Genomic DNA, 23,563 nt, shown 5'->3' on the forward strand with positions numbered 1-23,563 from the left:
TTGTTAATGTGAGGAATAATACATGTCTTAAATTCGAACATTTAACTGCGCTGCGACTAAAACGTAAGCTCTGAAAAGCTGCTGTTTAGTGCCAGAGCCGCTTTTCACACACTACTTTAAATACATAATTGGACTGTGTGAGAAGAATAGCGTGTGAATGAGTAACCTGGTCAAGTTACATAGATGGGTGGTGTAAGAACTGCACATTGTAACCAAAAGAGCAAACACAGCCCAAAGAAACAACCATTGAAAACACCAATAGTTTTGCCTACAGAACGGTACCATTTTCTAACCTCATGCACAATGACATGCTTAGGCAGATGGGGATATGCTCAGGGGAAAGCAGACAGAAAAGAGAGGCGCAGGAGCGGTGCATAAAACGAATATGAGGATTGATAAGTGAGGGAGAATTTTAAGTTCTGTTCTTACATATTTTATTGCATTAATAGCGTATTTATACATTTGGCATACTGTTAGGCAGAGTTTGTATGCAGTACCCTTTGGGACCACTACACACAAATAAGGCTACAGGTGTAAGCAAAACCAAACTTTGGTATAAATCCCTACTACACAGTTTTGTAGTAGCGCTGCTGAGCAGTCAGGCTTGTCTCAAGAGGGAATGTGATCTGTAAGGATGTTACACAGAGGTCTATAATTACAAGTATTCATATACTCAAGGTTTCTTGGCAAAACACTTTATATTTATTACACAGTGAGCTAGAAAACATTCACTAGAAGGAGACAATATATATCACAAAAATATACTTCATTACTTCACAATATCAGGTTCTGAGGCATTTAAACTACTTTGAAGTAGGAACAAAAAGGCATAAGTTAATACAACGGATAGTCCAGTTACTCTTAAACAGTGCAAATAGTTTGAGTTCGCCAGAGGAGCTGATTCAATGCAATTGGTTAGGCCAAAGTCAATGGGCTAAAGTTTCGTATCGGATAAAGCAGTTCTGGAAGTTAAACGGAAATGTCTTTGCCAAAGTTCTCAGAAGTAGTTTGTAAAAGAAAGATTCATATGTCGGGTCACAAGCTGACTAGGCCTGCAAGTTGCCAAAGTTTCAGGCACTTTCGCGGTGAGAGGTAAGTTCTCTCGGTCAGGTTTTCACAGTACCTTGCAATGAAGAAAAAGATGCAGCTGAAGACGTTGGTTCCTGGCAGTTCCTGCAGATCTCGCTGTTCCTGAACCTCAGTCGTGGGGACAAGAGGGAGGACGTTGGGGGACTCCCGCACTGCACAAGCACTGGTCCAATAAGCTGGCAAAAGCAAATCTTCGATTCCGGTAGCTGTCGTCAAGCACACAAACTGGTTTCCCTCTCCCTGACTATTCGGTTTCCTGCAGCACTCTGAGGAAAATACAACCAGCTCAGAGAATGGTGTCCAGGTGGCTTACGAGTTGATTGGTCTCACCAACTCAAAGGGAGAAGTCGTCCTTGAAAGGCTTCCAGGCGAGATGAACTTGGCGATTCGGAACTGCAGCAGGGCTTCACCGGACAAACCAACGGTCCAGGAGTTGCAGCAGCCGTCCTCTTCCAGCTCGTCTTCGGTTCTTTCGTTCCAAGGGTCGACTCTGCCTTCCAAGCCAAGAGACTCGCCTTTTAAACAGTTTTCTCCCATTCATTTCAGTTTAGCTGCCACTCACCCAGCAGGGTGGCTGTCCTTGCCGGTCAGTCAGCCAGCCAATCACGCCAGAGTGCATTTGGGTCTCCTAGGAGACTAAGCACAGGGAGTTGCACGCACCTACCTCACTTACTGCCCACCCCAGACACTCGGGCGCCAGAGGCGGTCTTCAGTCCTGAAGCCCGCTAAAGGCGTAGGAACAAAGAGACCAAACCTGGTTTGGCGCACAGAGAAACTCTAGAAGGACCTTTCCAAAAAGAAATGGCGAAAAAAGAAGACCAGGACCCGTTTAAACTAAGGAGGCTCAGATGCCATCTTGAAAAACATGGCTCGCACGATTTAACACTACTGGTGTTCGCGGACATGAAAAATCATGGTAGTTTGTTGTAAAACCACTGTCACCAACCATTTTGAGAGGAAAGGGTAGCATTTGACTGCTACATGAGTTTCTAGACACAGGGGATACTAGGTAACCCCTCCAGCACTCTGTTGTAAGATAGGGTATGCTGGGTCTAGGAATTTGAAAAGACTAGAAAAGTCAATTTTACTTTACTTTCTCTGGGAAACAGTAGTTTATGAACAAAGAAAAAGTGTCTAATTCTAAAGACACTTCTGTCCCCTGCAGACCATTTAAGCCGATTAAAAAAAATCAGCAATACACTGTTTGGGCTTTCACAAATATATAATCAGATTTAAACAGTGAAACAAAAATAATTATTGATTATTTTGCTCCTGAAGAACGGGCTTTTCCCCGAAACGCATAGAGCTTGAAATTTCGTGTCATCACAAGAACATTGTTCCTTCTCCTTTTTCATGATGGCGGCATTTGAAGTCTGTTATTTTATATTCATATTCAATTGCTAACCAGAAGTTACTTGATGCATTTATTTTTGTTTCACTGTTTAAATCTGATTATGTATTTGTGAAAGCCCAAACAGTGTATTGATTGATTTTTTTATCAGCTTAAATGGTGTGTAGGGCACGGGAGTGTCTTTAGAATTAGACACTTTTTGTTCATGTATTGCACAAGCTCAGTGTCAGGGCTTGTATTCCTCCCCAGCATCCGGAACACTTAATAGTTTTGAAACAGTTCTTTGTAGTACTATTAAAATAGGTGTGCTCCTATGGAAAGACAAACAGTAGTTTATCCCAGGGAAGGTATTTAAACCTTGGGACAGCCTGAAAGGCTTCCCTGTGCCACTGCAGAGGGTGCTGTGACACACAAATAAAAAGATGATGCCTATGGATTTGTCTAAAACTCCATAACCGAAAGAAATAAACACAGAAAAACAAACAGAATTAAAAGTACAGAGATCCAAACGTCAGCAAAAGAGCTGGGGGTCTCCAAGGTAGAGAGGAATTACCACATTTATGAGAATTCTCCCCCCAACACATACATATACAAACAATTTCGGCTCTGAATTGTACTACGCACAAGGAATAAAAATTGACATAGTTGGAGGATACCCTGGTCATTAACCTGTACTTTTTGGGGTACGTTTATGGAACAATTCAGCTGCGCTTCTAACGCAGTTTATAAATCGTTGCTTGCTTATACAATCTACAATCAGATACTGTTAGGCAAGATTGTATGCAGTACCCTGTCGGAGACTGCACCGTCCTTGTCCTCTTGGCAATAGTTAACCCAACCTTTATTATAAGCATGTACTACACAAGTTGGTAGAGTGACTGAGCAGCCAGGCTTATCTCAAGAGGGTTCAATGTGAGCTGTAGGGTTATCACACGGAGATTCACAGTGACAAGTATTCAAATAAACTCTTACACTCAAGGTTTCTTGATAAAACAATTATTAATTAATTTAACAGTCAGTTAAGGGAGCAATATATATGTAACACAAAAATATGCTTCAAAATACACACTCTCAGTTTCTTTAAATAAGTAAATACCCATTTGGGATGGCATACAGAGTCTTGCAACACCCTGAGGTGACTTAAATAACTAGGACACTGTGGACATTAATATATCACTGGTACATGTAAAGCAATACTGAGATTAGTGTCAAAAGAAGTTGTTGAGGGAATAAAACAACGGTTAACAAATATTCTTAAGCAGGCAAGTACGTTTTGAACCCTCCAATGCAAAGTAAATTAATCCTTTGCTGGGGTGAAAAGTAAAGAACAAAGTCAGAGATAAGAAGGGTCTTTTCAGGGTGAGAGGGAAGCCAATGTTAGTTAAGCAAAAGTCTAGGTGAGCTGGAGCACTTCTTGCAGGTAGGGAAAAAGTATTGTACAATGTTTTAGAAGCTTTTGTATAAAAATGAAATCATTGTAGGGCCACAAGCTGGGAGGCTTGTGAGGGGCAAATTTGCAAGCAACTCTGCAAAAGCTTGCAAGACAAGTCTCAACTGAGAACAAGCAAGGCTACACGACAAGAGGAAAGTCCTCTTAGCTTTATAGTACCTTTGGTTAGAAGAAATTGGTTCCAGCTGGCTTCTGTTCCTGTGTAGGCCTGCAGATCTTGTTGTTCCTGAGCCTCAGTCATGGGGACAAGAGGGAGGACGTCTGGGTGACTCCTGCACTACGAATTGAAGGTTGGCGGCAGCAATGGGCAAACTTCAGATCAGCGCCACTTCACAGTTTCAGCTCCTCGCGACTCTTGCAAATAGCACCACTGCGGGTCTTGGATACCTTGATGGACTTTCTTCGCATTTGAGGTCCAGCACTCTGTTAAGGTGGCTCAGGCTTGGTCAGTCCTGCTTCATGGGAGTCCGGAGGATCTTCCTGTAGCTCGGGTCTGACTTAAACACACTCACTAGTTTCTGGTGTTCCTCTCCCTGGCACTCGGTTCCTGCAGCAGCAATGGAAGTTCAGCCAGCTCTGAGAGGATGTCCAGACGTCTTGGAGTTGATAGGTCCCACCAACCCAAGGGGAGAAGTCGTCCGTTGCAGGGCTTCTCTAGTCTAGGAGAATTCAGAGCTTCAGCAATGCAGCAGGGCTTCACCGGGCAAACCAACGGTCCAGCAAGAGTCTCTTCCAAGTTCTTCTTCGGATTCCTTCGTCCAGTGGTCAACTGCCTTCCAAGCAAAAAGCCTCACCTTTTATGCAGGTTTCTCCCATTCATTTGCAGCCTATCTGTCAATCACACAGCAGGGTGGCTGTCCTCCAAAGACAGCCCTCCAGCCAATCACCCTTGGGTGCATTCCTGTAACCAAGGAGACTAAGCACAGGGAGTTTTGGGCACCTCCCTTGCTTCCTGTCCTGACAGACACACTGGAGCCAGAGGTGGGCTTCACCAGTGAATCCTGCCAGAGACAAAATGAGCAAAGGGACCAAACCTGGTTTGGCGCGCAGAGTAAATCTCAAGAAGGATCTTTCCAACAAGAAATGGCGAAAAAAGAAGACTGGGCCATTTTGACAAAATGGGGCCCCATGGGTGCTTTACTGCAGCTACAATTGGAGCCCACAGTAGAAACACACAATGTTAGGAAAAAGTAAACCAATGCCACCAGCCATTGTAGAAAGGGTAACACAAAAATGTTACATGAGAAACTAGATAAAGGGGATACTAAGTAGCACCTCCAGCAGCCTATTGTAAGATAGTGTGCGCTGGGTCTAGAAAGTTACAAAATGTAAGTAAAGTCAATTTCACTTCACTGCTCTTAGAAAGAGTTGAAATTTCACTAAGTCAAGGAATTTAATCTAAGAGATTTCCCTGTGCAACTGCACTGAAGGTGCTGTTTGTCACAATGTAAAGATGATGCCTATGGAGTTTGTCAGACTCCAAAGTCAAAAAGAAACAGACTCCAAATCACAGAAAAATACGAGAGAGTGGGAAAAAGGTCTCACACTCTCCAGGTTAGAAATGAAAAGTCCTAAAGTCCAGCAAAAAGAGCTGGGGGTCTCTAAGGCAGAAGGGAGTTAGCACATTTATGAGAATTCTCCCTAATAGATACCATTCCATCGTTACATCACATAAAATGCCAACCTCTAGCTATAAATGCTGTAAGCCATTTTTTTTTTCAAAATTATTTTTATTGTTTTAAACATAACAAGTCATGCAGAAGTTGAGATCATTACATGTTTTGCCAGCTTGTTAGAACTTATAATCTAGGAGAACAGTACTTTGCGTGCTTAAGTCTTAGTCAGTCTTGCGTTCTCTTCAATAACAAAAATAATAAAAGTAATAGCTACAACAGGGTGGGGGGAGGAAGGGGGAACAAGGGACAAGGAGCTGTTTTCAGAAGGAGCTGTTTTCACATAAGAGCAGACGACTGCCTATTTCGGCAAGGAGACAATTTCGGGGGTTCGAGGTGACGCTTTCACTAGATTTCGGCAGGGTACTTTAGCACCGGATCTTCCAAGTCGGGGGAAACCGATTGATCGTTCGTGGCACTTCAGAGGGCTGGAGGAACTCAGCTGCCTGTTCGGCTTGGGGCTGTGCGTTCTTTTTCAGTCTTGGGTTTCCATCCAGCGTAAGTTAGGTGGCTGTCTCGCCACCCCAGGGAATTGCTGCCCATAGTCCAGAAAGGGCGCCCATGTGCGTTCAAATTTGGGTTTATTGCCTGACCTGATGGCTGTGACTTTCTCCGCTGCGACAATTTCCCAGCATTTGGACCACCACATCTGTGTGGGCGGACCCTCCGGGTTTTTCCAGAGTCTGGCGATGGTAATTTTGGCGGCTGTCAGGAGATGGGAGCATAGGTCCGCCAGGTTGCCGGTTAGCGGGAATTGGCATTCTCCTGTCACCCCCAGTAGCACGATCCCTGGATCCCAGGGGATGTTGAGTCCAGTGATTGTTTTAATCTGTTCCAGGATGTTTTTCCAAAATAGGGTGGCTTTTGGGCATGACCAGAAGAGGTGGAATAGGGTTCCGCGGTCTGGGCATCCCCTCCAGCATTGCGCTGGGATCGCCGGGTTACATTTGTTAGGGATTGACGGGGTTCTGTACCATCTGTAGCAGACTTTAAACGCACTTTCTTTGTTCGTCACACATTTGGAGCTTTTCAGTGCATGAGACCAGATGTGTTGCCATTCCTCCAGTTCAATTGGTCTCCCGATGTCCTCTTCCCATTTCACCATATATGGCTCTTTTTTTGTGGGATCTGTTCTATCTAGTATTTTGTACAGAGCGGATATTTTCCCCTTAGGGGGGGTTGTTGAGAGGGTATGTTCCAATGCCGTTAGCTCCCTGCTGCCTAGTTTCCTGACCTGAGGGTGCGATAGCCAGTGCCTCAGCTGGGAATAGCGGAACCTTTCTGTTTCCTAGATCTTGAACTTTGCTTTACACTCTTCGAAGTTTAAAGGGAGGCCATTCTCGAAGAAATCGGAGATAGTTTCTAAGCCGCCAGCTCGCCACTCCGTGAACTGATTTGGTGTAATTCCGGGGGAGAAGTCAGGATTGTTCCAAATTGGCGTGAGTGGACCCATTGTGCCTCTGCATTTCCACCGGCGTGCAGCGGCTTTCCAGCTGGCGACTGTGTTTCTTGTTGCTGGTAAGGGGCCCAGGTCCAGGGCCCCTTTGGGCTCCCTGGAGTGGGGCAAGGATTCCAGTGGGGTCTGGCACCAATCTTCCTCCAGTTGTAGCCACCGGGGTCGGTTGGTTGGAAGTTTCCAGGCAAAGGCCGGGGCCAGTTGGGCCGCGAGGCAGTACCTTGACACGTCTGGGACCCCTAGGCCGCCCAGGGCGGCACTTCGGAGCATGATACGTTTTGGGATACGAGATTTCTTTCCTTCCCAGACTAGATTCAGCACCTCTCCTTGCAGTTTTTGCAGGGCCTTTTCCCGGATTGACACCGGCAGGGCTTGGGCACAGTATAGCAACCGTGGCGTGAGGTTCATTTTTATCGCAGTAGTTCGGCCGAACCAGGAGATTTCCTGTTTTTTCCAGCGGTTGATGTCATTTCTCAGATCTCTGAAGAATGCCGGGAAGTTGGTCTTATACAGCTTCTCAGTTTTATTGGGTATATACACCCCTAGATAGTTGAAGCTGCTTCCTGCCCAGGGAATTTGGAACTCCTCTTCGAGATGAACTTTGGACTTTCTTGGGATGTTTATGCCCAGTGCGACAGATTTGGTGATGTTTATTGTGAATCCCGATGCTACTGGGAATTCTTCGAGCATTTGCCATAGGGCTCTTATTGACTCTTCTGGTCTAGTGAGTGTGAGGAGCACATCGTCCGCGTATAGCGCGATTTTGTAGGATTCTTTTTTAATCGTTAGGCCGAATATTGATGCACTTCGGCGGACCCTTTCAGCGAATGGTTCCATGGATAGGGCGAATATGAGAGGGGAGAGAGGGCATCCCTGTCTTGTGCCTCTAGTTATGTTTATTCTACTGGATTTGGCCCCGTTGAGGCAAAGATTTGTAGAGGGTCTTTGGTAGATGGCCAGGACCCATTTTGCGAAATTCGGGCCAAAGCCAAAGCGCTCTAGAATGTTCCCAACGTAGCCCCAGTCGAGCATATCGACCGCTTTGTGCGCGTCTAAGGAGAGAACTGCCAGCTTTGTGCCCAGTCTGTTCGCTGATTCAATGATGATGATGGTTCTGCGGATGTTGTCTTGGGTACCTCGGCCCGGGATGAATCCTGTCTGGTCCGGGTGGATAAGCTCTGGGAGGAAGGGGGACAGCCGGTTTGCTAATATTTTTGCAAATATTTTCGCATCGTTGTTTAGGAGCGTTATGGGCCTGTACGAGGCACATTGTGTTTGGTCTTTTCCTGGTTTAGGGATCAGCACTGTTATTGACTCGTTCATAGAAGGGGACGTGGAACCAGTGGGCAGGAATGAATTGAATAGATTTGCCAACTGTGGGGCTAGCAGGTGAGCAAATGTTTTGTAGAATTTTGCCGATAACCCGTCCGGGCCAGGTGTTGTGTTCTTTAGGTGGCGGATCGTTTCGCTGACTTCCTCCTCTGAGATAGGGCCCTCTAAGTCCGCTAGGGATGGAGGTGGCTGTTTCTTTGGCGTTAAGGTCAAGAATTGGGTGATGGTTGAAGTGGCTGTCGGGGGCCCTGCCATGATTTTTTCGTGGTGTTGCACCATTAACTCGAGTTTTTCGGGGTCCAGGTGGTGTAAGGAGCCGTTCCTATCCTGCAGGGATTGGATGTGGTTCCTGGTCTGAAGCTTTTTCAGTTTGTGTGCTAGGAGCCTGTTCGCTTTGTTACTGTTCAGGTAATAGTATTGTTTGGTATAAGTTAATGCTCTGGCGGCCCGGTCCGCCAGGTGAATCTCAAGCTCTCATTTAATTCTTTTAAGTTCTTGGTGCGTTGTTTTCCTGTAGTGGGCCTTGAGTTTGTTTTCCAAGGCTGTGAGTCTTTGCTCGAGCTTTTGTTGCTTCAGTAGGTTTTGGCGCTTGAGTCTGGCTGTCAAATCCATTGCGACCCCTCGAATCACTGGTTTCATGGCGTCCCACACCATTGCTGTTGAGGAGTCGGGGGTTGTGTTCCCAATAATATAGGGGAATAATAGTTGTTTCTCAAGAACACAACAAAATGGGATGTTAGCCAAATCAGACAAAGCAAACCACCATTTTGTTTGTTTAAGCAGCAAAACATTACGATAGTTTTTGAAGTCTGGAAATCGAATTTCCTCCTTTTTCGAAAGGGGACTTAAGTTGAATGTAATTCTCTTGCTTTTACCATTCCGTCACAGAAAGTTCAGTAGGATTCAGTAAATGGATTTGAAAAAAGAGGCAGGAAGAGGAACGGGAGCATTTGAAGGTAAGGATAATGGGAGATAACATAAATTTTACTATATCAAGACGACCCCACCAAGAAAGGTAGAGAGGAGATCACATGGTAGTCAGTAATTTGAATCTATCAAACAGGGTGCCCGTGTTAAGTTTGATGGTGGTGCATACCGTAGATGCAAAATGCAAGTCCAAATATATGAATAAGTTATCGCACCACTTAAAACCAAAAACATGTAATTCATGTTTAAAACAGAATGAATTGAGTGGTAATAGCGCCGATTTATCTCTATGAAGTTTATCCCCAGAAACAGACGAGAAAGTTTGTAGTTTAACCAAAAAATGCAGAATGTTTGGTTTGGGATTCTTTATCAAAAGCAGTATATCATCAGCATATGCAGCTATCTTGATTTCAAAATAGCCACATGAAATGCCTGGGAAGTTAACATCAAATCTAATGTATTCCAGTAGGGATTCTAGGGACAAGACATATAGGATTGGTGACAAGGGGCATCCCCGTCTAGTTCTCCTCTGAAGGGAAAAAAGGAGCATGATAGACCATTAATAGAGATCGAAGATTTGGCATCAGAGTATAGGAGTTTGGCCAGGAATATGAAGCCCTCGCCGCACCCATGCCAGCGCACGGCTTGAAATGTATAGTCCCAGTTGACCCGATCAAAGGCTTTCTTAGCATCTAATGCAATAGCAACATACCCTAGTTTATCATTTTTGTCCTTTCAGATGGCATGGCGTGCATCTAATAGGAGCCTAGCATTCAACAAGATATTCCTGCCTTTGAGATAGCCCACTTGGTCTGACTTGATTAACTTGGGAAGCCCTGAGGACCAAAGGGCTGTGGACTCTACTGTTTGGCTGTGGCGAGTGACCCTACCTGGAGGAGAATTGGTGTATTGAGGTGCGTGTGCCTGTACCTTTAACAACTGACCCAGGTCACCTGGTACAAAAGGCCGCCTCTGCCGCCCTTGCGGCGCTAAGCCCTGAGTACCAAAGGGCTGTGGACTCTACTGTTTGGCGAGTGGCGCGGGGTGCTTCCCCGCTGTGAGACGCAAAGGATGGATCCAGCCATTCTATCTTCGAGGACTAGAGCCCAAGTAAAAACGCTTGGCTATACAAGAAGATCACCCTGTTAAGCGAGCCTGACAACAACAGGTGAGCCAGTACTTTTCATGCGGCTCAATAACTGAAATAACTGAAGAACTGACAGCGGTGACGGTAGAAGATGTTTTTGAAGTTTTCCAAATGGAGGCGGTTGTACACCCTGCACTAGCTTGCAAGTTATCTGTTCCTTTTGTACTCTTACAAACATGCCCTATCTCCGCTACTCTGCCCCCGCCCCCTCTCCCATATATCATTCAGTCAGTGGCCAGTACGAATCTTATAACAAGCACTGTCAACGATATTAATCATACCGTACGAGATGGCGTGTCCGCTCTGGCGGAGGTTGGGGCGGGCTCTGTGCCAGTGCCATGGTCGTTGTCTGGGGGTGCAAGGCGAGCCTGGAGGCCACGGGTCCGTTGTGTGGGGAAGCCGATGTAGCTCCGGCACCGGCGGCTGTGTTGCTGGCCCGGTCGCGTCTGATGATGCTGGTGGCCGTGGCGAGGCAGTGAACGCGTTGGCAGCGAGCTATGACGGCGAAGTTTCTGAAGCTCTGCAGCGCCAGTTGGACTTGGCAGAAGCGCGCCTGATTAGTCGATTGCATAGCCCCACAAAGCTGGCGGGGCTCACTGTTAGGCAGAAACCTGTACAGTTCCCTTTGGGAACACTGAAAAAGATTTAGGACTACAGGTGTTAGCAGTAAACCCACTTGGTAGCAGTCTGTACCACCCAGATTTACCTTGTAGCTGTGGCTGAGCAGTCAGACTTCCCTCAAGAAGAGTTAGGCAGTATGCAAAGTATACACAATAGGCACTCAGACACAATAGCACAAGCAAACACTGACCAGAGCTTTGGTATCAAAGTATATAATTATTTATTTAAAAACACACTGTTTGAAACACTCCAGCACTCTTATTGTAAACCACTCTAAACACAGTTACTATTATGATATATACAACCGTTATTCCTTATCAGACAAGTCTTAGTTAACACCACTTATTTCAAGACAGAGGTGAGCGCTTAACTATAGATGGCACTCCAATAAGTTCATGAAAAAGGGAGGGAAAAAGACAGAATATGTGAAGATACACCACTCTAAGATTTACGAACACTTTTAGCAAGGTAGAAGAGCAAAAGTCACTGGTGAGCCAAAGTCCATAGGCTAGGCCCACTCTTAGAGAGAGCAGAGCACAAATGCGCCCAAGATCACACAGTTACACTAGGCTTTGAAAGTCTTGCAGAGAGTTCGAAAAGAGTTTAGAGAGGCGCAGAAAAGTTTAGCCAGGGTGTCCCAGGCTAACCCAGGTTCGAAAGCCGGGGGCTAAATCTACCCCGTACAGTCGGTGGCAAGGGAAGCCATGTGGAACACGGTACCTTAAGTGGGAAGGATCCTCCAGCGGTGGCAGTTGTTCCTGGCAGCGGGTGCATGTCTCGGCGTCGTCCAGAGGAAGAGAAGATCTCGACTTGGAGGAAAGATGAAGGTCGTTGCACTGCCAGGGAAGAAACCAGCCGCGGAGTTTTCCGGTTAAAGGTATTACCCTTTATTTCGTGGTCGTGGTAAAACGTGCTATTCCGGTTGCCGGGCTGCTTGGCACAGGCAAGGCGGCCACAAGATGCGTCGGGAAGGCGAAAAGACGGTGAAACTGGTTATCCCCACCAGTCAAAGGAAGAAGACTCTCCAGCGGGAGATCTCCTCTGTCGTTGGGAAAAGTGGTGAGATGGTCCAGCAGGGCTCCACCGGTGGTGTCGTCGTGGCAGGTCGGCTCAACTTCTCCCTCGTCGGATTCTTAGGTCCTGTGGCGACTTCTGAAGTTCCAGTCCCCAAAGCCATGCTTTTATGCAGAAAACCCCCATTCACTCAGCCTAGCTGTCACTCAAACATGCTAAGTGGTGAGCCGGCTGGCTCACCACTTGGGCCAATCAGGACGGAGTGCGACTTGAGTTGCCTAGGCAACTCAGTCCAAGGTGCCTAAATCCCCCTCCAAAGTACCCCAGACAGAGTGGCACCACTTTGGAGGGCTTCTGTGGAGAAGCCCGCCAAAAAAGTGGAACAAAGGGCTCAACTTGGGTTGGAGTCACAGAAGAGAACACAAACGCCATTTTAGAACCGAGTTTTGGCAAAAAATACCAACCGGAGAATTAATAATAAATAAATAAACCGGCGGTATGTTCGAGGCTATCGTAATTAAATAAATAAAGATAGTAGCCTCGAACAATGGGAAAATCCCATAGAGAAATATTTGCGGTTGAATATAAAAAGTAGTATCCACTGCCACCAGCCAAAACTCGATCAGGAGGGACGGAGACGTGCCCCCTCGACTAACAGACCCCGGGGCAATCGAATTGCCCCAGCCAGTACGACCACAATATGATGGTTTGTACTGGTTCTGTTCAGAATTCAAGACTAGTAAAGTCAATGGTGACTTTACATGCCCTGGGAGACAGTAGTCAGTCCCAAGGTATGGAGTCTATACTGGGGGGTCACTATGACACCCCTGTGTTACTGCACTGAGGGTGCTGTGTAACACACATCACAAAAACACATGAAGCCCTATGGAGTAAAAGACCCCATAGCACATTAAACACATCTAGAGTCAAAGGAACACACTCAAATCATGCCCAAGAGTGAGGGTAAAAGAGTTTCACTCTTGGCAGGAGAAGGAAATAAACCCCATTTATCCAGCAAAGCTGCTGGGGGACTCACTAGGATAGGAAATTCAGCCTAAACAGAGAATTCTCCCTAACACTCACCACGGCTGTCTCTTCTGGGGTATGCAGCGCTGGAATTGCGGAAGAAAGGGAAGTAAGTGCCATTGTTGATCTGGCCGTATGTTTAAACTCGCACTTGAATGGAACTTCGTGCGTCGGCCAATGCGAGGTTACCAGTGTACTTGTCTCGCCAGAGAAAGCCCACATAGTCCCTACCCAAAATCTGATGGACCCTTATTCTAAACCATCACTGTCCAATGTATCATTACAAAGTGAACGTTGGCAGGGGGTTGAAGGGGATGGTGCATCTTATACTGGTAGAAGAAACTCCTTGGAGGTGGTTTCCTCGGTGCAACAAAACTTGATTGAATTAAACAAATCTCGTTCTTGTAAACGGATGTGCGTGTCTACCCCCAAACAGAATTTGACACAAAAAGATCCTCAGAATGTACAAATGTGACCAATGTGAATAGAGATATATGGGGGTCCGGCAATTACAAAAGAGCTAAGACACGAGAGACTGTGTCCTCTGATGTTTCAGCGCAGTCACCGTATGGAAAGGTGGCTGACTCGCAGAAAAGCCTGTCCTTCTATAATGATGCAAGGCGTTGCTTTAGGGGGCGACACCAAAATCAATCAAGTCAAAATTAAAATAGTAATGACTCGTCAGACGAACCTACTTCCAGGGATTCATCGTTTGTAGAGCGACCATTCCCGAATGTTACGAGGGAACGGGCTCGCTTTGCTCGAGCCGCACGTGACACGCAAGGGAAAGTTAGAGGTGGGGGTCTAGCCCCTTGTATACATGTGCCTTCAAACGATCTCCTAATAGCCTTGACTACTTTGATGGCAATTTCCCCTACACCTTTCACTAAACTTTATGAAACACTAAACGAAAATGTGAAAGATGTCACGACTCTACTGGCCCTGATGAACTCAAAACTTTTACATCTAGAGGTAATGCACGGAGCGCAGAGAACCAAACAAGAAGAGGTAAATCAAAACTTACTGACTGGCTTTGAATCAGCTAATGATGGTAAACGGAACGACATGCTCAATAAAAAATTGTTTGCAGAGGTTGCAAAGGAAGCGCCGTCTCTTTTCCGCAAATTACATATGGAACAAAGAGGTGTGGAGCTGGGTGGTGCTGGCAACATGTCTCACATGTCAACGAAAGAGCAGTCATCCCTCTTGCCGCTCCCGCCTGATACTGTAAGGACAGCAGAGAATATATCTTGTCAAATGCAGTTACCTCAAACTGAGAACCATACTCCCCCAACCCATCACGAATCCGGAAAGCCCTCTAATGGAATCTAATGGGCTCTTCAATATGGTGCCAAGGGGTCCTCATCCTCAGGTGGTAACTGAGGTGGAAAACCCCAAGAATACCAGTGACGTACATGGCAAAGATGAAGGTCAGGTCAACATACTTGAAACTTCGTTTCATACAGCAGTCTTGCAAGCCAGAAACGCAATAAATCCTGCCTTGTTGGATTGCCAAACGGCATCTGTTTCATCGCTTCAAATACAAGCGGGGGATCAAGCACCCGGTCCTAAAGAGGTGTCTGTTGATATCATAAAGCCTGCAGGCTTATTCCCCATCTTTGGAGTTCTAGAGGTTGAAGATAAACATAAAACAAAAGGGGAAGTTAAAAAAATCCCCCCCAAATGAAAAAGCAAAAGAACATGCCAGCCCGTAAAAAGTCTCAACAAAGAGGGGCCCGAAAATGTCTTTGCAACATCAATATGATTCAACTTGTTGACAAAGCGATTACAACTAGATTGAAGTTAGATGAAGCAATTAAGGAGAACAAAAAGGCACAAACAGATTCAGCGTAAAATAATGTGAAAGCAGTCGAGGTCCTTCTAGACGAAGCCGCGATGGCTGATCATGGCGAGTTAATGGAATTATCAATTTATGAGGATCCTGTTGAAGAGGCAGGTGAACCTGTGAAAGTACCTCTTGATGCTCTGATCATCTTAAAAGTAGTCACGTTGTCAACGAGATCAAGAGAGAACACTGAGTCTAGGATCTACGTAACAGGTTCATTGATTCCTAAACTGTCTATGCCGAAGGAGCAACAAGTATCATTAAAAAATACAACACCAGAGACCAGAGGCAGGATGTGCGTAATAATTCCACCTGAAGTAGAGGCTACAAATAGGGAACCAGTACCTAGTAGCCCGGAGTTCATCACTTTACGAGAAAAGCGAGAACGTTTGAGAACAAGCTTGCAAACCATGCACCAAGATGGTGGTGGAATAAGTCAGCCTCCTTGGAATGGTGTGAACTTTGCAAGAGGAAACGGGGAACCAGTGGTGGCATTGATGGCTGCTGATGCATCCATTCCACGGAAAGCCAACTATCATCAGTCGGAGGTGATGGAGAAAAAACAGAAGGGCAGGAATATACAGGAAACAGCCTGTCCCTTAGAGTCGACTCCAACGATCAAGTTGATGCTGGAGAGGCTGGAGTGTGGTGACAAATTAATTTTGAACCGAACAAATGTGCTAAGACTGCTTCATCACGTACCTCGCCTGCGATCCCTGGGATCTAAAGACCTGAAAATCGTCGAATTCCCAGACGACCTATGTACTGACAAGGTGATTCTGCATGTTAATTCCAATATAATTGCAAATGTAATTCTGGAAGCAGACGAAGAGCTGTTGTCGTTGGGATTCGATACTTACAAAATAATGGAACCCGAAAGGTGCAAAAAAGTGGAGACGAAAGATGGAACAGGTGAAGCATGGGTTACGCAAAAGGTTAACTTAAAGTCCATTGAGAGTTCACAAAAAACTGAGCTAATATAACAAAACCTGCAGGAACAGCTTGGTCGGAATGGGCTGGCCCTTAAAGATGGGTTATCAGCCCTTGCATTCCAAAGTGCATTGGTAGCTGAGCAGGAGGTGCCTCCCAGAACTAGTCCAATGGAGAAAATCAAAATCACTTCTACATCAAAAACGCTTCTACATCAACAAGTAGCCTATTGGATAAAGAAAACACTCAAGACTGGAATTGGCTGGCCATGGCTTTGAACTCTAATACTCGCAGCTAATGCCCGAAGGCCAGCGCGGTTCAGGATTGTTCCTTTGCTTCATGGAACACGCACGGCTTTATGCATTTGCTAAACAACGACTGGCTTCATGATCTACAATTAATTTGTCTACAAGAAACCTGGATGTGCGAAATGCCAGTGATCTCAGAATTTGAATGCGCATTGAATTCAGCTATTAAGGCTGAAAAGGGACGTCCGTTAGCAGGGCTCTTAACAATGATCAAACGGTCTTCAGGCTACCGGTTGTTAAATTCAAAGAACCATACGCCCTATATTCAAGTCTGTGAGATATGTAAAACCAACGCCGCACTGAAAGTGCTGGATGTGATCCATGTAATAAATTTGTATTGGAATCACCGATGGACTGGAACATACTTGTTCAACGACCAGGTTACATCAATAATTGATAACATGCTGGAGTAAAGCAGAGGGGGCGCAATGATAGTTTGTATCTGGTCGGAAGAACTGAACGCAAGAGGTCTATCAATGCTAAATGGTTGTACGCAAGGAGATATTCCAGCGAAGCCCACGTGGCACCGGTAAGGCCAATCGTCAACCATTGATTACATATTTGTTTCGGACACTAAGCATGCAAGGGTAAAGTCCATGAAAATTTGCATAATGGGTAATAGTGATCATGAAATGCTGGAGCTAAAATTTCAAGACTCAAAATGTGTACAAAGTCAAAAATGGGGAACAAAAAGTTCTGGTGGAATCTAATCGCCTACTTGTGAGGCTGGATGAAGGTGATGTGGCAAATATATGCTCTCAATTCAAGTTGAACCCGGAGGAGATCGAATATGCTTCTATATTGTCGCAATTTAAAGCCAAAAACACTGGGCTGAAAAATTGGTCGTTTCAGAAGAAACACTGCTTCGACTTGATGGTGATGCAGCGCAAAAGAACGATGAGAGGTGAAATTCGGAAAAAACAAACAAGGGCCCAAGAGTGAAATAATGTCAAGAAACAGAGTAACCAAATCTTATAAAAATTGGATTAAAAGCCACAAATTCCTACTATATCAGAAAGATGCTGAGGCAATGTTGAAGACCCTAATAAATAAGAACAGTGGAGAGTTCTGGCGAGTTATCAATCGTATGGAAACATTACAGGAGGCCTTGCAAGTGTGCCTGGTACCAGAAATTGAGTGGGTGCAGCATTTCACCGCACTGTACTATAAAAATCCTGTTCCTAATTCTCCAACACATAACCTAACATCATGGGACTTACACTTTGCAAGGGAGGATATTCGAGAGGTAATCATGAGAGCTAAAAACTGTAGGGCCCCTGGCCCTGATAGCTTGTCGAACTTCATGATTAAACAGTTCCCTGAACTTTGGTCTGATCTGCATTTCGATCTATTTGCAAGAATCAACAGGCAAAAACAAGTGCCAATCTCATGGAAGACAGGGATAATTGTCCCAATCTTCAAGAAAGGAAACAGAATGTCACTGAAAAATTATCGACCGGTGGCATTGCTTGATGTCTTGGGCAAGATTTACGCCTCTTTGCTACAAAAAAAATGGATCAACTGGGCCCGCACAGTAAAAAGAGTGGATGAAAGACAAGCAGGATTTGTGAAATTCGTTGGGTGCTCTCTGAACCTGCTTGTCTTAAATCTACTGAAAATGGAAGCCTTGCGATCAAACACAAGTAAATGGAGTGTACCTTGCTTTTGTTGACTTTTCTAGTGCCTTTAATATGATTGATCGCGATTTACTTTGGCAAAAAATTGAATTGTGGGGTGTCCTGCAGGCCTATTAGCGGCCATTAAAGAACTTTACACGGATACTTCAATTGCAATTCGTTTAGATCAATCAGGTTCCTTGTCAGCACAGATCAAGACACACAAGGGGGTTAAACAGGGCTGCCCGTTGGCAGCCGCAATCTTTAGTCTTTTCATCTCAGACATCGGTGAGGCTACACACTCAGTGAGAGCGTTTCCGCCTAAGCTCCACCTATCTCAGATAAGCTGGTTGTTGTATGCCGACGATTTAGTTATCTTAGATTTAACCCTGATCAGCCTACAATGTAAACTTGAGGCAGTGCAAAGATATGTGAGCATGAACAACCTGAAAATCAACGCAGCAAAGACCGAAATACTGGTGTTTCAGAACTTAAGAGCAACTCAAAGTCTAAGGCATCAAAGTTTGTGTGGAAACTAGATCAAGACCAACTATGTATATCAAAAAGTGTAAAGTACCTGGGTATGATATTGAATGCCAGCATCTGTGATGACCCCTGGGTAGTCGAATCCAAGAGGAAATGTGGTCAGCTGGCATGTCAGGGTCTATTGATGCATAGAAAGTTTGGGCGATTTTCTATGCAACCTTTGCAAAACTTCTATGAACAGAAAGTGTGGCCGATACTGACAAACGGTGCAGAAAACGCTTTTGGATGCTCGTCTAATCATTGGGCATCACTAGAACACACGTTCTGGACCAAAGCGTTAAGTTTACCGATTGAAATTTCGACAGCCTGTATAAGGTATGAACTTGCCTTAATTTCGTTGCAAGCTCGGATCAGCTGGAACCAACTGTATTTATTTCAGAAATCCAGAGCAGAGGAAGGAATCTTTCAATTTAAGATTTTGCACAATGCGACATCAAGAGGTTCTGACATTTTATCTCCATGGGTGAAACGTTGCGAAGATCTTTTGCTAATATAACATTAGCTTGGAAACTCTCCATTCAAATCCCACAGCAGCAAAAGTGAATATCTGGCATGCCGATTGGATGATTACGTGTAGTGAGCGCTATTCCACCAGTGCTATGAAAGACTCACCTGCTGAAGCAAGAGGTTTTAACGTGCTTCAAAAATATCTGCATCGATTTCCGAACTCGAAAGCCAGAAGGCTTTTCATGCTATTCCGCTTTAATGCTATCAAAACCAAAGAGCGGACCAGCCACTGGTCATGTAACATAGGATCAAATTCAGCTTCTTTATCACAGAAGCGACAAGAGGAATCACTTAAGCATCTCGTGCTATACTGTCCCGAATTAAAAGATGTAAGATCAATCCATTTGGGCCAGTGGAATGATGATCATCCGACTGTGTGCGCAGAAGAATGCAGAGAATGTGGAATGGATTGGACATCGAAATTAATTATGCCTCTATATTCTTTTTTGGCTGCAATCGAAGAGAGATTAAATGTGTTTGACCGGCCGCCAACTAAAGATATTAAGCAAAACTAAGAAGGACTCATTTATGTTAAGTAAACTGCAACAATATGACATTGGATGTGGGAAGAAAGGAGGATATCATGTGATATGTTATTGTGTTGTTTTGCGTAATATTTGAAAGGTTTGAATTTAAACCAATAAAATAATTTAAAAAAAATAATAACTTGGGAAGGCAAGATTCGATTCTGTTGGCTATAAATTTGGGAAAGATCTTGCTGTCAACATTGATGAGGGAGATAGGTCTATACTTTTTGGGGAGTTCTGGGTCTTTATCAGCTTTAGGGAAAAAAATAAGTAGCACCTCGGAGAAGGATCCATGTGAGAAACACCTGGAGGCAAAGAAGGAGTATAAAGTCTTAGGTCTAGAGCTTAAAGGGCCAGAGAATTGTTTGAGAAACTCAGTTGATAATCTATCTGGGCCATGAGCATTGCATTTACCTAGCCCTACTATGGCAAATTTAATTTCCTGGGTGGTACAGACCAATTGTAATGGTTCGGGTAACTGCAAATTATGTGAGGTTCCATTGGAGGATATGCTGCACTTTTTCTTTTTTTTTAGCGTTGCATATTCTCAACCTAGACGCAGAACACCTCTGCCAATCTTGAAGGAGCTCAGCTTTTATCATTGCTGCATTGTCTCACTATATATATTGAAAGTGGAATTGACATGTATAGGTTGGGCTTTATTGAAATATCTAAGGCCGGCACTATAGATAATAGGAAAAAAGCTTATACAGCACTTAATTTTCCTTTCTCTAATGCATCTGCTTGGTGCTTTTATTAGAAACCTGTGGATAGGCTGTGCAGGGATTTGTATGTATTATTGGGGAAACTGATAATACAAGGGGGCCGTGTCACTCATTTTTATTAATTATGTAATTAATTTGCAGAAACCTACTTATATCTGTAGGTCAGTGAGGATATCCATTTTTAATCTATTAGAATGTATTGTATAATTTATTTGTTTATGCAGCTTTATTGTACAGTTTTATGGAATTCTGAAATCAACTTTAATTGACAAAAAATATATAAAACAGGATATCCATATGTAATACAAAAATCCTGTTATAATAAAACTGCAAATTCAAACGATACAATTATTTAATCTAATAATTTTACAGCATTACTAGGGCCCACTTGAGCACCTCTCCATCACACAACCACTCACCATCTAACTACATCTAGAAGCATGCTTTGTCTGTTCTAGATACTGTCATCACAATCAAACTCGACTCTAATCTGAGCTGCACTCGCTGAGACCTACAAATCATGGTGGCTAATAACATAACACATTTGATAAACACAGATCCCTACCTTGACAAATATATCCCACTCATCCCAATTGTTTTTCTTCTCTGTTTTTGGTAATTCGATTGTCTAGTTTCTCTTTCCTATCACCTCCTCTACTAACCTTCACTTCCTTTACACAGACTAAGGCCTAGCAACACCCTGGCAGGGTCACAATATGCCACCTCTCCGAAAAGGCCAGGCACTATAAGGCCACTATGGTGGTCATGGGTGCAGTATAAATATTGGATAACATAACATGACAAATGATTAATTTACAAGCCTTCAGTCATATTATTCAGAGTACTAATAAACAACATAAAATATTGTAAAATGCCTAATATTTCAATAAAGGAATCTTTTCAAGCAAATATCTGCCAAGAGCATCTACTAACTACATTGCTTTCAATTTTCCAAACCAAATTCAAAGCTTCAAAGTTGTTCATATGCCTAAATCCTAATTGCATTCCCTTAATTTCACCTGAATCACCAGCCAAAACATTATCAATGATAGTATAATTGAGACCTGCATACCAGATATTATGCCAAACGCAATCACTTTTAATAAACTGTCTTGTACACAAATCTGCTAAACAAGTATATTTGTTCTTTTTCTAATTGATCACAATTATCAAATGTTCCATGGTCTCAATCACATTTATATAATCATCATATCCTTGGGGAACGAGGGATACCAGCTCTAACTCCCAATAATTCTAATTTACCAAGCCTCTTATAATGCAATAGCATATATGGAACAGGTTCTTATCTGTAACTATTGTTCTCCAGCATAGGTCTGGCATGGATTCACATGCTCATGAATATTCCCAGTCGTCAGGCAGGGAATCCTTGGTAAAAGAAAAAACAGTTTAACTTTCACTTACAAACTATATTTCTCCGTTAAACCAATCACTGTCTGCTGGGTCATACTGCCCCCATCCAATGACAGTCCTCTCCCTAAGCCCCTCCTCTGGCAGTCATCTCCAGATTTTTACTGCACGCCTCAGTGTTTTGAGTCCTCGAGTTTGCTCCGCAAGCTACTTCAATGTTTTTTTCAATGGGAAAAGGTTATATTTTTGTTCCAAAAGAGCAAGTGTGCTTTTTTCTCCATCTGCCGACAGTGGGGATCCGTTGTCGGTGAATTACATCGCCCGCAATGGCGAAGGTCGTCGTAGTTTCGAGAAGGCCATCAGGCCTACTTTGCGCCCTCTGACCATGATGGAGGAGATGAAGGAAGATCCCTCTTCAAGTCCTGCACCAAGAGCGGGCTACGAAATGTGTTTGTTGAAGACAAGCACCTGCAATGCCTCTACTGTCTGCATCCAGACCACAAGGAAGGAGAATGCGAGATATGCCTCGGTTTCTCCAAGAAGACGACGAAGGATAGGCACAGTATACTTATAGCGTGGCTGAACACCAAGACCTCTTCCCAGTGCTGAGAGCAGGGTCATGCCTCACCCCAGGACCGGCCGGTCCGAGGAGCGGTCTTCCAAGTCCTTTGAGGGCGTTTCATCCGTGGGGGCCCAAGACAAGGCCAAGAAACGCAAGTCCGGATCCACCGGGATCGGTGCGCAAGCAGGTCCCATGGTGGACAGGACGGGATCGACATCCCCCTCCACCTCCATTGCCAGCCAGCAATCGAGCTCCTCCTCGAAAAGAAAATCATCCAACTCGGCTAAACTGCGGAAGAAGCCGCAGACGGAGAAGAAGGCGGCCAAACTGCTAAAGACCCAGTAGAAAAATGTGTAGATAGAGTTGGTGGTGGCTGTTAAGAAAGATTTCCATTTATGGGTAATTTTCCCTTCAGTTGTGAACCCCCCAACATTTTGCTTTTGTCTGACCATCCTAGCCCGACTTACCAGTGGAGCCCAGCCTTCTGTTGTACTCCGCTGGGCTTTTGCTCATTTTGTTATGGGGAAACTGATATGCCCTTCAGACTGTTCAGTACTGGGAGACTTTGTTTCCCTTTGTCTTTCACTATGTTGCTAGTTTTTTGCAACATTTTATCAGTGCACAATGTACCTTCCAGTACAGTGGCTGGGGTCTCTTTCATTTCTAAGGCCCTAGACACCTTCAAAGGATTTTTGGTGAATGTACAAGTGTGTCCAGGACAGAGCTGGTGGCAGCAGTTACTTGTATATCATTTTTGACTCTTCTCTATGTTCCAAACAGCGTTTGGCACAGGACAGTGGCCAGTGTCATGCCACTAGGTCCTTTGTTCTGTCCTTTGGCCATTTTGTCCCTTTGCCTTCCCCAGGTTGAGCAGACCCAGCCCCTGAAAGCCAGAGAGACACGCATTTGCAGGATTTGAACCTGTGAGCGAACTGGACTAGACTGGCGGAGTTTGGTTGGACTGCGTCGAGGGTCGGTAAGTACTTGCAACCCTTATAGGTGGCCCCTGGTGCATTCATAGGCTTTTATGCACAAGTGTCCCCCAAGAGCCACTCTCCTTTGTTAGGGTAGCCTGTGCTACCATCCCATTCCCGATTCCTGGAAATCGATCTGCCCTGTTGTGGAGACCCTCCTTGAATAGTGAAACTTAATTCTTCCTCACCTCACCCACCTTCCTGAGTCACTACAGCCCCTTGAAGAGACCCGTTTTGAACTTAACCGCATGATCGAGTGACCCGGCATTGAATGTACTTTTGAGCACAAGGCTCCACACTTTGTAGGGACTGGACTGCCCATTAGTTAGGGTTTGAGTTGTTAAAGGACTGCCTAAAGTATATTTACACTGTATGACTCCTTTCTGTTGCAGGTTGTGGATCTCTGTTGAATATTACTTTAGACTTATAGTTACTGTATATATATTTCATAGTGTAGTGTTTTGTTAGTATTGTTAATATTGCTGAGTTTCATCATGTGTTTGAGTTAAAAGGCCTTTAATAAATGTGAATGTATTTTTGATATATACACCTGACAGAGTTATTTGTG

The 23,563-nt window shown here is 44.5% G+C and overlaps 1 protein-coding gene across 1 annotated transcript in view; it reads right to left on the reverse strand.

Moving 5' to 3' along the window:
* PIK3C2A (phosphatidylinositol-4-phosphate 3-kinase catalytic subunit type 2 alpha) overlaps positions 1-23,563 on the reverse strand; it is a 2,027,647-nt gene that overhangs the window by 1,013,050 nt on the left and 991,034 nt on the right. The window lies entirely within an intron of this gene.

Source organism: Ambystoma mexicanum, chromosome 11 (assembly GCF_040938575.1).
Source record: "Ambystoma mexicanum isolate Mex_15411 chromosome 11, UKY_AmexF1_1, whole genome shotgun sequence".
Classification (NCBI taxonomy): domain Eukaryota; kingdom Metazoa; phylum Chordata; class Amphibia; order Caudata; family Ambystomatidae; genus Ambystoma; species Ambystoma mexicanum.